Source organism: Pan troglodytes, chromosome 7 (genome assembly GCF_028858775.2).
Source record: "Pan troglodytes isolate AG18354 chromosome 7, NHGRI_mPanTro3-v2.0_pri, whole genome shotgun sequence".
NCBI classification, from domain to species: Eukaryota; Metazoa; Chordata; class Mammalia; order Primates; family Hominidae; genus Pan; species Pan troglodytes.
Window position 1 is genome coordinate 23,162,952 of NC_072405.2, and position 16,940 is coordinate 23,179,891.

The 16,940-nt window shown below is 36.4% G+C and overlaps 1 protein-coding gene and 1 non-coding gene across 2 annotated transcripts in view; both read right to left on the minus strand.

The window, feature by feature from the left end:
• Positions 1–16,940, minus strand: part of SGCZ (sarcoglycan zeta) — a 1,171,086-nt gene that overhangs the window by 784,784 nt on the left and 369,362 nt on the right. The gene's annotated exons all lie outside the window — the stretch shown is intronic.
• MIR383 (microRNA mir-383) lies at positions 2,656–2,727 on the minus strand. Its single transcript, NR_035788.1, has one exon. It is a non-coding gene; the product is annotated as a microRNA mir-383 (primary transcript).

The window sequence follows — 16,940 nt, forward strand, 5'->3', positions numbered from 1 at the left end:
TGAGTTCGTTCTCAGGACACCTGACAGTTTTAAAAGAGGATCTTCTGCTTCACTCAGTACTTCTCCTTCCTGCCACCTTCTGAAGAAGATGCCTTGCTTCCCCTTCGCCTTCCACCAGGATTTTAAGTTTCCTGACACCTCTCCAGCTGTACTGTGATTCAATTAAACCTCCTTCCTTTATAAATGACCAGTCTTGGGCAATTCTTCATAGCTGTATGAAAACAGACTAATATAGAGTAATATGCTATTGCTGTAGAGTATGACATTTACTCTGCAAGTGGAAGAAAGCTTTTAAAGAATGTATTCAAGGCTGGGCACAGTGGCTCACACCTGTAATCCCAGCACTTTAGGAGGCCAAGCAGGCGGATCACGAGGTCAGGAGATGGAGACCATCCTGGCTAACATGGTGAAACCCTGTCTTTACTAAAAATAAAAAAAATTAGCCAGGCATCGTGGCAGGCACCTGTAGTCCCTGCTACTTGGGAGGCTGAGGTAGGAGAATGGCATGAACCTGGGAGGCAGAGCTTGCAGTAAGCCAAGATCATGCCACTGCACTCCAGCCTGGGCGACAGAGCGAGACTCCATCTCAACAAAAAAAAAAAAAAAGAAAAAAAGAAAAAAGAAAACAGTATTCAAGGTAGTGATATGATCACATCTATCTGGAGAAGAAATTAATACACTGATATTTAACTTTGGCTTCCTGCAATACAACAGTACCTTTACCAAAAGACTATCAAAGATTTATTCAAGCCTTTGTAAGTAATGAGTTGTTGAAGATTTTGAAACCCAAATGGTTTTATCATGCTGTTTACTGTCCTGTCAACACACATTACCAACTAAATAGATGGGCATTGTATTTCACAAAGAAAATATATTTTAATATTTTGTATCTTAGAGGTAATCCATTTATAGAACATGATTTTCCATTTATATCTATCTATCCTTTGTGTCATTATTTTCATAGTCTAATGCTGGAGATGTTTGGACTTCAGAGCGAATACTTTCCAGGGAATCTAACTTGGTGGGGAAAGGATATTGTGCCCATCTTCTCTCATTTCATGACTTTTCCTCCGAGAACAAAAGCAGTGCTATATGCAGGATAACCAGTTTTATTAAAGAAGAGAGATGATAGCTGAGATTCTTGATAACACACAGAAGAAGTGTATTTGACATAAGAAAGTTTATTAAACTCATCTTCGACCTTTTTTTTTTCTTTCTAGGAAACAAACTTTAGCAATCAACTTGTCCCCTCAGGTTAAAGATTCCATTGTTTTCATTTTTTAAGTTAGTACACTGTTGGTCCCTAAACTTCTTTGATCAAATTATTATTTTTTTAAAGAGGCAATGCTTTAAGACTTCTCCTGCCAAGTCAGCTCCAGAAATACAATCATAAAATCTCAAGCGCAATATTTTTTCAGCGATACAAAATAATTTCTGTAACTATTTGGAGCATGTACTATATTGCCTTATGTTCAAGTCCAAGAACCATCTGAAAGGTAGAAATAGTTCATCAAGGTAAAATGTATTCTACATAGTCATAATACTTTGTAAATAATTTATAGGACATAAAATATTCAAAGATATCTCAGTTGATATATGGCTACAGAATATTCTTATGCTTCTAAATATTAAGGAAATAGTAAACTGTAACTCAAGAAAGGAAGCTGCACTTATTATATGTGATTGAGTAAAAGTCTAATCAAAATCGAAAATTAATTCAACAAAAGTTGCCATCGAGTACACACCAGCCCAAAGTAACAAACACCCTACCAACAGTTGCCTGAAAATATTCTAGAATTAATTTTCATCTCAATTGAACAATTTATTGACTTTTTTCCCTGCACGCCAGATGCCTATAGTCTCCCCGACAAACATCTTGTCTTTTCCGTTTTTGTTCATATTTAGTTTTTGGCAACCACAGCTTGTATAATTACATTATGTTGGAGCAGGACCAAATTAAGGAAACATTGCAAAGTACAAAAATTTTTCTTTGGCTCACCTCCCATCTCTAGTGTTTCATGGAGTAATAGCCTTTCTCTGCATCAAAGTCTTTCCTGGATTCCTGTGGTATTGTTCCCAGAATCTCCTCGACTAAACTCTCCTGAAGCGTTAGCTCCTAAACACATATGTTACTATTTCTATGGGGCTTTTCCTTTACTAGGAATGGGAAACACTGTTGAGATGATCAGATATATACTGCTGACAAGGCAGCCACACTTACCAGCCAGAGGCCAGCTCTGCTTCTGAGGATACATAGAAAGTATATTCCAATAGCAGCCTTTGCATGTGTGCATTATAGCAGCATTCATATTCGAAGAAAGTCAAATTAAAGCATGCATATAAAACTTGTACTATTTGCAGTTTGAAAATTTTGCCCATGAATTCCAAATGTCCGCATGGAATCCCAAGTTATTTTCTCTTTATGGTATAAAAACGTTAAAGAGTGGGGAAAAGGAGGTAATGATCAAAATGCTCATGTGAGGAAACAACTAGGTATTTTATGAGAAAGACAAGCTTCCAAACACAGGTTAAACATGGCACTTTTCATCTCACCTGAAGCATGCTGGCCACTCCAGTCCACCAAATGCAGTTCCCTTGGGACCTACGCTGGATGGATACCCAAGGTCTCATGAGGTAAAAGGCTAGGACACTTGCTCTTTCTGACCAGGCAGTGCTGTGGCTGATTAATATCCACCCAAAGCCACAATCACCTTCTGATCTGAGGAGCAGGTGACGTGGAGATTCTGAAGTCTCTTGATAAATTATGCAAACATAATCAAACAATACACATTGCAGGTTAAAAAAAATTCAGTCACTAAAGTGGTTTGCTTTGTCCTTTAAAGAACTGAATCTAAATAGATTGTCATCAATCATTGGCAGTTCCTAGAATGAAAACGCTGAGAAATTAGTATTACATGGGTACCATAGAAGAGCTATTTTCTTTCCTAGTGAAACGCTTGGGAAAGGAGAGAGGAAGGGAGAAAAATAAACAAGGCTTTTCTAACTACTGTTGGAATTTTCCTTTCTCTGTTCTTTCTTCAGATGAACCAGAAGACCAATTTAGTCCCAATATGCAATGCTTTCATATGACTACAGCTTATCCTAAGCCTTCCTTCCTCCTTGCCAATACAAAATACACACCTTTCAAGGATTTTTCAAGGCCCATATCAAAGGTCGAAATTTGCCTACTCCTAAGTCATTCATTTTGTAACCACATCAGTTTCTATGTGATTATATATATATATATATATATATATATATATATCCTTTTGTATATATATTCTAATTTTATATACTCTGTCTAAAGCTACAATATCTCCTTGCATAGAGTCACAAAATGTAAATTGAAATACATTATTGTTATTAGTTTGATTTTTGTGTTACCTCATCTTCACTATTTAGTAATCATCTTAAATGCAGTAATTTTGATGTGTAAATGTTGGGCTTTTGACACAGAGTTGGTGTTAACAACATTATATGCAAAATGACTCACTTTATTATTTCATTCGCAATTCACAAAACAAAAAGTTAATTTGTATTCATAGAATAAGATAATACATAGACATATCAAAAATATATAATTTATAGTTTATTTAGACTCCACATTGTTCCACAACATATCTAAAGCAGAAAGAAAACATAAAAATATACACATTTATTTTTACAATAAATACTGTCAATAAGTTATCAAGTAAATATTAAGGCACTTCTTAGATTAATAAAATTAATAAATTTCACATTGTTTAATATTGTTTTCATAATAGGAAGCCAGTGGTTTTCATTATTTTTCAGTAGTCATCATAGATATGATTATTGCAAATATAAGATATTTTGAATACATACAGTAATATATTTTGGTGTTAAACAGTAGAGAGAAGAAGGATTTACTGGTCCTTCTGATTTCTTTTTTCACTTTCGTTGGATTACTTCAGGAATATCAGCAGGAATTAGTTTGCTTTTATCATTTTATTTTCATAGAGAGGAAAGGAGAGAGCAGGTCAACTGGGATCAGTCTCCCAGGGCATATAAATCTTGCAGAGAGTGGCCCTCTTTAATCTCTGCTACCCTAGACATCAAAGGCTGCACTGCCACTATTCACAGAGATATGTCAGCATGTCCACAGGGGCCTGAACAATCATGCAGAGGTCCATGCTATGGCCTCTCTTGGGAAATCCCGCTCCCGACTTTATCTGGTATGCTCTCCCTCCTCCCTCAAGATCTAACTTTGATGCAACTTCCTAGGCATCTCCATTATTTTATATATTTATTTATTTATTTAGAGACGGAGTCTTGCTCTGTCACCCAACTGGAGTACAGTGGCACAATCTTGGCTCACTGCAACCTCTGCCTCCTGGGCTCAAACGATTCTCATGCCTCAGTCTCCTGAGTAGCTGGGAATAAGGGATGCCAACATGTCCACCTAACTTTTGTATTTTTAGTTGAGACGGAATTTCACCATGTTGGCCAGGCTGGTTTTGAACTCCTGACCTCAAGTGATCCACGTGCTTTGCCCTCACAAAGTGCTGGGATTTCAGGCGTGAGCCACTGTCCCCAGCCGGCATCTCCATTCTTGATCTGGGTATCAAGTCTCTGTACTTCGTGCTCACTATATACCTAGCCCATTCTGATTTATGCTTGCTATTCCCATGTCAAAACATTGCCCCATTTTATCCTCAACAGTGTCCCTACTTGCAGGATAGATTATAGTCATGGGGTTCAGCTTAAAATCTGCCTTGACTAGAAGGTCAATTCTTGTTCTCTCATCTCTAGGCATCCCTTCTAGCCACCAAGTAGATTTTGTTTTCAACACAGACTGAGGCCAACTCTAAAAAGTTATCAAAAATACTTAAAGAAAACATATGGTCAAATTGTGGTTGTATTATTGCAAATGCCAACAGAGGCATGAGTCTTAGGAATTTTTCCCAGAAATATTCTCCCTTCAGTTTTCATAAGCTCAAAGGCAGAACATGCCCGGTAACATAATAATGTTAAATTCCAAAGCCAGCCTAGTGATGGTTTTTGCCAGCATGTAACTCACTTGATAGAATTCTAAGGCTTTCAATTCTGATGACTCACAATGTTGGTGATTTGAGATAAGACCACAAAAGGAACAGACCCAACTTTTCATTAAAGGCCGATCCGAATTTTGCAAGACATTTTCCAGTGATAACAAACAATGCTACAACATCGTTACCGACAATTCAATTCCTGTTCAAGCACATAATTTCTCCAAAACTTTTACTTGAAGTTTATAACCCTATGACTAATACATTTTAAATTAATCAAAATAAAACATATAATATTTAGGTCGAGGATAGGATTAAGGATGGTGGCTAGGATCAAGATATAAATTCCATTTTAATACACTTTTTGTGGTGTTTAAGATTTAGCTAAGATTAGTTATTTAGCGAAGATAAGTTATGATTCAATGAAAATAAATAGAAGAATCTACATACTGGCACATCGATGATACAGACTGTAACGAATCCTATATTTGGCAGTGGCTTCAGGGGAGATTTGGGAAGGACAGGCCCTTGCTCTTTTTCATCAACCTCTAAAGGTTAGGGTTTGAGGCAAGAAGGCCATTCAAGGAAGAAGAAGTGTACTTAGATGATAAACACAAAAGTTCAGCACTATCACATATTCAAACTGTTGCAAATTTATGCATGTGGCCAAATTTTTCCACACTCAGCTTGGCAAAGGTTTTTAAAACTTGGTATGAGTGACTGCTCCTGAGAAGCTGAGCTCTCTCATGTTCTCTAATGAGAATGCAAATCAATGGAGTATTCTGGAGAGCAGTATTAAAGCCCTCCCCCAAATAAAGACTGTGAAACCCATTTATTCCCATTTCTACTGATTGTTCCAATAGGAAATAATTCACAAATTAAATCAGAGTCACTGGGCAGGGGGCTTAGGCAGCAGTATGTTTAAAACCTCCCTAGGTAATTCTGAAATAGCCAGGTTTTACAACCACAGGTTTACGCAGACAGTCAACAGCAGGGAAAGAGGTTAATTAAATATTGTTAAGTAATTAAAAGTAAACCATACCTCACTATTTCTGAACATTCAGAAATGCACACCCAAACACATATCTAAGACTGAGTCAACAGTCAGTGTCAATAACAGTTATTTCTAGGTCATATGGTTTGGATCCGTGTCTCTGCCCAAATCTGAAGTGGAATGGTAACCCCCAGTGTTGGAGGAGGGGCCTGGAGGAAGGTGATGGGATCATGGGGCAGAGTTCTCATGAATGGTTTAGCACTATCCCCTCTTAGTACTGTATAGTCAGTGAGTTCCCATAAGATCTGGTGTTTAAAAGTGTGTAGCGCCTCCCTCCTCTCTCTCTTGTTCATGATCCAGCCATGTAAGATGGGCCTGCTAACCCTTCACCTTCTGCCATGATTGTAAGTTTCCTGAGGCCTGCTCAGAAACCCAGCAGAAGCTGGCATCATGCTTCCTGCACAGCCTGCAGTACTGAACCTCACTTAAACCTCTTTTCTTTATCAATTACCCAGTTGTCAGATATTTCTTTATAGCAGTGAAAAAACAAATACACTAGATAATGAGATTACAGATGAGAGATTTTGCATGTGATTTGTATTACGATTCTTTTAGTTAATTTGCATTTTCCCAATACTCTGTAATGAGCTTACATTGCTTTCACACTGCTAAAATTATTTTTACAAGACTAGTCTTAAAACTATTATTTCATAGTAATAGTTCACAGGGCGTTAAGCTTTAAGAACCTCAAAATCACCTAAAATGTGTTTTAAAAAGGTGCAGATTTTAGCCAGGTGCAGTGGCTCATGCCTGTAATCCCAGCACTTTGCAAGGCTAAGGCAGGTGGATTGCTTGAGGTCAGGAGTTTGAGACCAGCCTGGCCAACATAGTGAAACCCCTTCTCTACTAAAAATACAAAAAAATTAGCCCAGCGTGGTGGCAAGTGCCTGTAATCCCACCTACTTGGGAGGCTCAGGCAGGACAATTGCTTGAACCCAGGAGGTGGAGGTTGCAGTGAGCTGAGACTACCCCAGTGCACTCCAGCCTGCGTGACAGAGCAAGACTCTGTCTCAAACAAAAGAAAAGAAAAGAAAAGAAAACAACTGCAGATTTTTTGGTTTCACCCCATACTAACACACCTGAATCTTTTGGAATGGGCAAGATTCAAAAATACTTATTTTCAGAAAAATCCTTATATAATTAAAGTGTAGAAGATAATTTGAGAAACTTATGGTCTGTAATGTGAACCTTATATTTATTAGAGTCTCTGTTATAAAAGAAGCTAAACCTTATTAACTGATCTCCTTTATAATAAAATCCAGTGAGTCTCAAGCTTTTTGATCTTGACAACCCTTACGTTCTTAAAATTACTGAAGACCCTAGAGAGCTATTGTGTATATATGTATACACATATAAAATATATACATATTAATGAGAAATTAAGATAAATTATTTAAATATTAATTAATTTGCTTCACAATAATGAACTCATTACATTAACAGAAGTAATATTTTATTTAAAAAATTCTTAAAACAAAAAATTCCAATTAGTAAGAAGAGTAACATTGTTTGACACTTTTTCAAATCTCTTTCAAATCAACCTTAACAGAAGGCAATTGTAGTGTCACAATTATTTCTGATTTTATTTCCTTGCAGTGTGTTGTTTTAGTTGAAACATGAGAAAAATCTGGACTCACACAGATACAAGTTGGATATAGTTGGCAAAGGAAAGACTATTTTAGCCTTTTTAGCTAATTTTGAATATTCTTCTTTAATATTACAACAAAAGCCAGCACAATTTTTTAAGATTAGTTGTAATGTGTAATCTGAAACCTATAAATGAACCTTTCCTATGTGGTTGCATTAAAACCATTGGTTTGCCTATTTAGTGGAATTTTTACCCAAGCCTGATTTTGTAACATAATACATTGGTCATCTGGAAAATACTGGTTCACTGAATTATACCAATTTTCTAAGTAGTGGTACATTTCATTATGTAATATCAAAATGTCCGCTTTGTTAAATGCCTAACCAGTTTAACAAAAAAATGAGTTTTATATCAAGTATTTGTTGATCTAACAGTGGTAGGTGCAAATTTACCAAAATTCTAATTTTTACATGAAAGCTCAATGTTTTTCTTTGGCAACAAATAATGTCAGTTTTCTTTTGATTATAGATTTACTTTGTTAATTTGTGAAAAAAGACCTAATATTCATAGCTGAATAACTTTTCTGTCAGTTATTATTTTAGGTCAAAATGGTATTTCATGAAAAGAAAATAGCAACTTCAGTCAACATCCCAAACAATGCCAGAAGTCTTTTCCTGAAGACAGCCATTGTGCTTTGGTATGTTGCAGAAGTATTTTATGCATACTTTCTATTTTGTGACACAGATTATTAAGAGAAACTTACTTGAGGGTCAAGATTCAATGAAAGTAATCTTTATCACTGCTTTGTCAAGGACATTCTTAAGCTCTTAAGAGTGTATAGCAGTAAAGACTATAGTGACCACTAGCACATTTTGGGACCATTCATTTGATTCACATTAAGGTGCTAGCAATTTAATCTACCATTACTTTTGTACTGTCATTGAAGTGTCATAATGATAAAAAAAAAGGTAAACAACATGTTATTACTATTATAAAAACTAGTTTAACCCTAAACTCCCTTGAAAGAGTCTCAGGGACACGTTGGACTCTTCTTTGGAAGACTACACTTCTCAAATCCCAGCCCTGATCCATTCAGTAAGATTCATAGACAAAGGGTTTCCTTCCTTCTATTATAATAATGCCAATTGCCCCAATATGATGAACACTCATCGCTAATATGCTCCAAACTTTTGGCTCCCAACAGTTCAGTTCTGTGTTTACCCAGTGTCCTCTAAAGAAATTCCCAAAATTACATCTGCATATATATGTATTGCAATGATTTTATAAATTCATGAAATAATATGTAAGCCAGTGAAATATGAGTGCAAAATAATCTAAAAAGGAAATGATACTGGAATTGAAGCTCCACAAAAAGAGATAGCTTTACTTTTTAATTTACTATTGTACCCGCATATCTTGAATAGTGCCTGGCATATAGTAGACACTTAGTAAATGTACATTGATTAATTGATTTTGTTGTTTCTATGAAAATTGACTCAGATGTCTTGAATGACTGTATAATTTTTAAAAGTCAAATTATGTGCTAGAAAAGCAAAAGTAAAAGATAAGGAAAGAATTGATAAGAATCAAGGAATCTGCGTTCCCAATCCTTTAGGTTCCCTCTCCACTTTAAAGAAACAGAAACTAGAAACCATAAAGATGCTCTGTGGCTGTGGTACACATACAGAAATTAAAAACTTACTCTAATTGACTAAAAACTCAAAGAAAATGCTACAAAAAGTCTGTTTTTTTGTCTTTTTTTTCTTCTTATTGACATTTTATGACCTTCATTCGAAAATGCTTACCAGATACTGCCTGGATTTCTACAAGCCTTTAAATTCACACCCAAGAGCAAATTGATGCTAACTACATTTTACCTTTCTGATGCATCACCACCATCTAGTGTCTGGAGGTGGTAACTGCAGACTTTAATTGACAAACTGGGTTTTAACTTCAGAAGACAAACTGAGAAAGAAATGGAGGGAGGGAGAGGGAAAGAGAAGGGAGAAGGAAAGAGAAGAGAGTGAGAGAGAGAAGGAAGAGGAGAAAGAGAAAGAGGAAAAGAGACAGAATGAAAAGAGAAAGAAGGAAAGAAAGAAAGAGAAAGGAAAGGAAAGAAAGAAAATAGAAAGAAGAAAAGGAAAATGAAAAAGACAAGAGAGAGAAAAAGAGAAAGAGAGAAAGAAAAGACAGAAAAAGAAAGAGAGGAAGAGAGAAAGAAAGAAGGAAAGAAAGATAAAGAAAGACAGAAAGAAAGAAAGAGAAAGAAAGAAAAAGAAAGAGAAAGAAAGAAAGAAAGAAAGAGAGAGAGAGAGAGTGAGGGAGGGAGGGAGGGAAGAAACTCTCTCTACCAAGAACAGCTTCATGGGCTGTGACCAATGTAGTTGCAGAAGACCCCACGCTCAGAAGGGCCTTGAACTTGGTTTAACACTCCAATGTTTCCATTTTAAAATTCTTAATCACTTTGTCTTTGAACTTTTGTTTCCAAGGTAAAGTCTGATGAGACAATGGACATTTACATGAGCAGATGAGCTTCATACAGTAGGCATGACTGCTGTTTCTTGCCTTCGCGTTTAAGTTTAGTGTTCGCAATGTCCCTGGAGCACAGAATTGCAGTGAGCTCACGATGATTGGGAGTTGAGAAACACTTGCTGTAGATGTGTACGAGGTGAATGTGTTACATCTGTGACTAAGACACTGTAGACTTTGTGTTGGAACTAAAACTTTCCCCACATGGAGAAAACTTGTTTCCAAGAAACATGAATGACCAAGAAACACTGTCACATCCATTCTTACACGTTTTCCTTGTGTTAACCAATCACATGTGTTCAAAATAGTGACAAAGAAGAACATGGAAAGAGTCCCTTCTTATTTAGGTCCTTCCTGAAATTGAAGGTAGCAGAGAGTGTTGGTGGAATGCATATGTGTTAACAAGTGAAATAAAGAATAGAGATAACTTTGCACAGCAGTAAGAATGCTCTCGTAAGAATGAAATGCATATATATGTATGAGCTACAAAATATACATTGTATATTTCAGTGATCTTGCATATTAATACATGATCTTATTATGCATCTGAAACTGGCATTGCACGACATAAAGATGAAGAGTAAAATTCATGTTAATAATTAAAATACTAATTTTTCTTTATATGGAGTGATATTAAATAGCAAATATATCATGTTGACTACCTGAGATTCCGTAAAAGATAGAAACACGATTTCCATTTTAGAAACTTTAATAGCAATTTTTTCCTGCTTGAACAACTGGCCTTGCATTTTCATTTTGCACTGGGACCCACAAATTATGTTCTTCAGACTTGCACGTGGTGTTGCTAAGCTTCCCACCATCGAGATATTCCTTAGGGGGTGTCAGGCTATCACACTGTCAGTTCTTCTTTGGTGAAAGCTGTAATAATCTGTTCCCTTAATTAAAGAGTTCCTTTCTTCTCCAAATAGGATGGAAAATACATGTAATAGTAACTGAAATGGATATTTTTGTTAATTTATACCAGTGAATCTTTGCTTCCACTATAAAGGCACATTAAGAAGAAAACAGAGCCAACTCCTGAATTCCACCATTGGAAAAAAAAAATAGTCTGTAGTAACATTTAAAAAATGATGAAGACAAAATTTTCCTTCAGCAAAATAGTATTTCCTATCACTAGTGACGACATTAAGTCATTTCCAGTGCCTGAGCTACCATTTGGTAAAATTAGTAAAGTTTTAAAGAGGTGTTGATATAGGCCACCAGAAGACCATAGAAGGGCTTTCCTATTACTCAAATTGGAAACCAAGGCTCTGAGACTCTGAGGGTCATTTAGTGATTACCTACCTCTGAGCACACTGCACCACTTCCTCCATTTGAGGGACCTGTACTTTGACCAGGAGTACAACACAGACACCTTCCCAGTGGCACAACAGATCACTAAGTGTGGCTGTTGTGCAAATGAGAAAAATGGAGATCATCATCTATGGGTTTAGTCACCATATGCATGATATAATGCACGAATTATTTGACAAAATAGAATAAATTTAAGTATAACAAGAAATGAGACCAAATTTCCAAGTCGCCTTTTATGAAACAAAAATTGCATCTTTAAGATATATATATATATACAATTGCAAAACATACATTTTATATATATATATATATATATATATATATTGCAAAAAAATTTTCTCAAACCCACTTTTGTGTTTGGACTCAATATAAAATGACTGCTGCAGAAATGATTATAATTAGAAGAAATAATGTAGTGATTATAATAAGGTTCAAAGAGGCCTTTCTCACATCTTTGTGTACTGATGAGAGCAGGAGGTGTATGAACAGAGAGAAACCTGCTTTCCCCTCTAGACACAGTCACTAGTCACTATAGCTGGGGACAGCAACAGCTCATCTTACAGAGAAGCCACTAGAGGAAATTCAAAATGAATACATGTTCTGCTTTTGACAAGCAGCTCGTTCAGCTGCTTACAGAGAAGATATGCTTCAGAGTTGACTTATAACTTGTGGCCATCCAGGTTGAAGGGAAATAGAAAGGAAATCAATCAATTTTTGAAATCATATTGATTACTGGGATGATTGAGAAGCTACAAGGTGAGTTCATCGCTCGGTTATTTATCTCAGATATTTAAAACATCAGAAACACTGACTTGCCTTAGGTCACACAGCCAGGAATGGGCAGTGCAGGGCTTCCAGCCTGGCCTTATACCAAAGTCTTAATCCTTTCACTGCTACATGCAGCTGTCCGTACTGATAGCCTTGCAGCTGTGCCCTGAGAAGATAAGCCTCAGCTGCAAGCATTTATGTAAGTAGCTAAGAAATACAGAGTTTTCTTTTTATTAAGATGATTTTTAATTACTATTATTATTATTATTATTAGAGACAGGATTTCTCTCTGTCACCCAGGCTGGAGTGTAGTGACACTATCATAGCTCACTGCATCCTCGAACACCCAGGCTCAAGCAATCCTCCCACCTCAGCCTCCCAAGCAGCTGGGACTACAGGTACTCACCACTATGATCAGCTATAAATAGTGAGGTTTCTAGCACTTTAATTTCAAATAAGTGCCTGAGTCACCTAGAAAGAAGATAAAATGAACACTGACAGTCCTATCAGGCTCTAATACTTTCACTGCTTTAAGGATGCAGGTCAGGGAAATCAATGGTTTTTAAAAAATGTTTTGTTCTGTTTTCTGTTGAGTAAATTCTAAGAACAGATATTATTATTTTCTTGGACTTTAAACTGCTGCTGCTGATAAAAGCAGAGGGAGCTGCTTCAGAATGGAGTTACTGCCTATCTCACTGACATGGCTAAGTAGATGAAATTATCCACATGATGTGAAGACTGGGTTGTAAATGCTGGAAATACACTAACATACTCAGGGGGGCAATTAGTACCTTTCATGGGGAGGGCCGTGATCTCTCTTAAGATGAAAATTTAATGTGTCTTGCATGGAAGAAAGGACCAGAACTTTGTTCGGTACAAAATAATTCCAAAGACATTCAAGAAATTACTAACTATTCATAGAGAGCCTCTGACAAGTTTAAAAGAGAACGCGACCTTCTCTTTGACCTCACCAATTCCCACATCAATATATTTCCTGGTAGCATAAAGTTACTAAATTCCTATTTCAACATACTCTTGAACTAGATGCTCATTTAGAAGGGTAAGAACAAAACATCATTGGATCTTCAGCAATACTCACCATGTATTCTACGTATTCTACTGTGCTCAAAAACATCCTCCACTTTCATGACACTTCCCACCACTTACATGTTTCCTATTTTTTTCTATTTCATCCTGTGTTCATTTGTATAAACAAATCTGTGTCAACCAGTCTTACACTTTGTAACTTACTCAAAAACTTGCAACTAGAAGGTAAAATCACTAAGTACACATATTAATTTTCTTTTCCATAACCTAGACTTTTATGTCCTTGAAAAGCTGTCAGTAATTTAGTCAACTACGATGAAAGGATTACTCAAATATCTATTAGCATATAACATACAATCTTCCATCTTTAGATAACTTCTTTGGAATAAATTAATGTTCCTGTCCCACTAGAATCTTGTGTCCCGGTGACTTGTATTCACAAACAAATCAATTAATAATAAGATTTAGATTGTTTGTTTGTAGGGTTTTTAAATTAAAGTCAGAGAAATAATAACAGGTAACATGTACAAAAAGAGAAATTCTAACCTAATTAAGATGAAGACTTCTTAAACTCTAGAATCTAATTAAATTAAAAGACCATTCTATTTTTAGTTTTTTGAGGATCTCCATACACATTTTTCATAACCGGTAACTAATTTGTATTCCCACCAACAGTGTATAAGAGCTCCGGTTCCTCCTTATCCTCATCAGTATTTGTTATTTTTGGTCTTTTTGATATAGCTATTCTAACTTCGTTGAGATACTATCCTATATTGGTTTTGATTTTCATTTCCTCGATGGCTGGTGATGTTGAGCATTTTTTCTATGTCTTTTTTTGAGAAAGTTCTATTCAGATCATTTGCTCAATTTTTAGCCCCATTATTATTATTTTGCTGTCGAATTGAGTTCCCTGCATATTCTGGATTAATCCTTGTCAGATTTGTGTGTGTGTATACACATATATATATTCATAATATATAATTATAAAAAATGTGCAATAGTTCCTGCTACGTATAAAACTCAGTGTCCTTAGCATCACATTCAAGGTCCACCGTCACGTGACTCCCAGCTACACCACCACCACTTCACCTCCTGCATCTCCTCTCAACGTCCTGCGTCCAGGTCTCTTCTGCCCCTTACTCTCATATTCCAGTTAACTCTGCTGGAACTCTCAGACCATATCCCTTATTTCATAATTGTCCTGGGTTCTTTTTTCCACTGCATTTCTTCTTCCTAAAAAGCTCCCTACCTCACCTTTTTATGATGTCTACCATAGAAAGCCAAAGATTTCTCCTCTTTAAATTACTTCTTGCTCTGCCCTCAGGAAAAGGAACACAATCAACCCCTGTGAATGAATCAATCTCTGCATTATTCCGGTGAAAAAGAAAGTTGGGTGAGGTCACCTGAAGGAAGGGTGGGGTATCTGTTTTTTCTTGGAATGCAGGTACAAGCATGACACGTTTTGCATCCTCCACGAATTAACCCATGAACCCAGCAAGCAATGATGTTCATGGGATGTGCGCTCACTTCAATTACATAAGGGGCCAGGCCAACACATCTGCATAAAGACAATACTTAAATCTAAGAAGTTAAAAACGGAAACAGGATAAACTTCTAAAAGGAGTTGGGAGGCTTAGAACCTTAGCCTCTTTCTTTTTTACAAGCACTTAGGGAACTAGCTAATTAAAGGAATTCTCTGGTGAATCTCTTATAGAGGAAAGAATTCTCTGGCAAAGCAAATAATCAACCCTTAATTTATAAAGTACTTATGGAGTTAGGTGCTTACAGTATCACCAAATGACACCTTGGGGACCCATTGTCATTAATTTGCCTCTATAAGGACCTAACTCTTAAGGATTTGCTAAGTTTCTGGAGAAAATTGGGTTGTGAATGATTTAAGGTGTTAGTTTTGATTTTTTTATAGAAGAATGTTAATAAGGAGGTATTTGTTCTCCTATTTAGGCCTTACAATGTAAAGCAGAAAAAGAATCTTCACAGGTAACATATTAATATAAAATTTCCTCTGTTTTAGGCAAAAAGCAATAACAAGTTTCATATGATTAAAAGAAAGGATCTATTTATGTATCTCTGATTTTGGAGCAAAATTTTCAAACTTGTTCTTCCGTCTAAGTAATAATTTTTTAAAAGTTTATTGTAAAGTTTGCTGTATTTAAAATAAACCTTCTCTCAGGGGCCAATCAATGGAATTGCTACTACAGATTAAAAGGTAAAACACTGGTTTTATTTTGAGTATTTCATTATCAACATTCAACATCTTTTGAGATTCTGAGAACAAGCACAGTCATTATTCTGGTACTATGACTATAAGAAAGAAAAAAAAACACACATCTATGTTTGTTTATATGGTGCTCTTCTTTACAAAATATCAACTCCAGAATGTGCATATATATGAGACTTGGGCTGGGCACGGTGACTCATGCCTGTAATGCCAGCACTTTCGGAGGCCAAGATGGGTAGATCGCTTGAGTCCAGGAGTTTGAGACCACGCTGGGCAACACAGCAAAACACCGCCTCTACAAAAATACAAAGAATGAGCTGGGCATGATGGCGCACGCTTCTAGTCTCAGCAACTCTAGAGGTTGAGGTGGGAGGATAGCCTGAGCCCCAGAAGCCTTGATCTCACCATTTTACACCAGCCGGGAAAACACACTGAGACCCTGTCTCAAAAAGAAACTAAAAGAAAAAAAAAAGGTTTGGGAGGTTAATCTGCTTGGAGCGGGATAAAGCAGGAAAGCCTCAGAATGTTGCCTTAAAGTTGGAGTTTCTGAGAGAGCACGCTATTTTGTGTGTTTGTTTTGTTTTACCTAGGATACATGTATATGTAGAGTGGTCTGATGGAAGTAATTGAAATTCTGTAAAAGCTAAAATTTCACCAAGCTGTTTTTTGTTCTCAATCCTGTTTCCCGATGTCTAGGTCATTCACTATCCTAGACAAATGCAATTTGTTTTTCTGTCTCCACTTTCTCCTTCTCTCATTCTTTTCTTTCTTTCTTTCTTGGAAAAACAAGAAATATGTTTCTAAAGCTTGTTTATGAATTATGAGTTTAAAAATAATGTTGAAATGCCTGAAGTAGGATAATGGACTCGATCTCCATCCATATCCCTGCAAAGACATGATCATGTCCTTTTTAAGAGCTGCGTAGTATTCCATGGTGTATATGTACTATATTTTCTTTATCCAACCTATCACTGTTGGGCATTTAGGTTGATTTCATGTATTTGCTATAGGGAATAGTACTGCAATAAAGATACACATGCATGTATCTTTATAATAGAATGATTTATATTCCTTTGGGCATACGTCCAGTAGCGGGATTGCTGGGTAGAATAGTATTTCTGTCTTTAGGTCTTTGAGGAATTGCCACACTTTCCTCCACAATGGTTAAACTAATTTACACTCCCACCAAGTGCATATAAGCACTCTTTCTCTCCACAACCTCGCCAGCATCTGTTATTTTTTGACTGTTTAATACGAGCCATTATCCTTAGCAAACTAACACAGGAACAGAAAACCAAATACCACATGTTCTCACTTATAAGTGGGAGCTAAGTGATGTGAACACATGGACCGAGGGGAACAACACACACTGGGGCCTTTTGGAGGGTGGAGAGT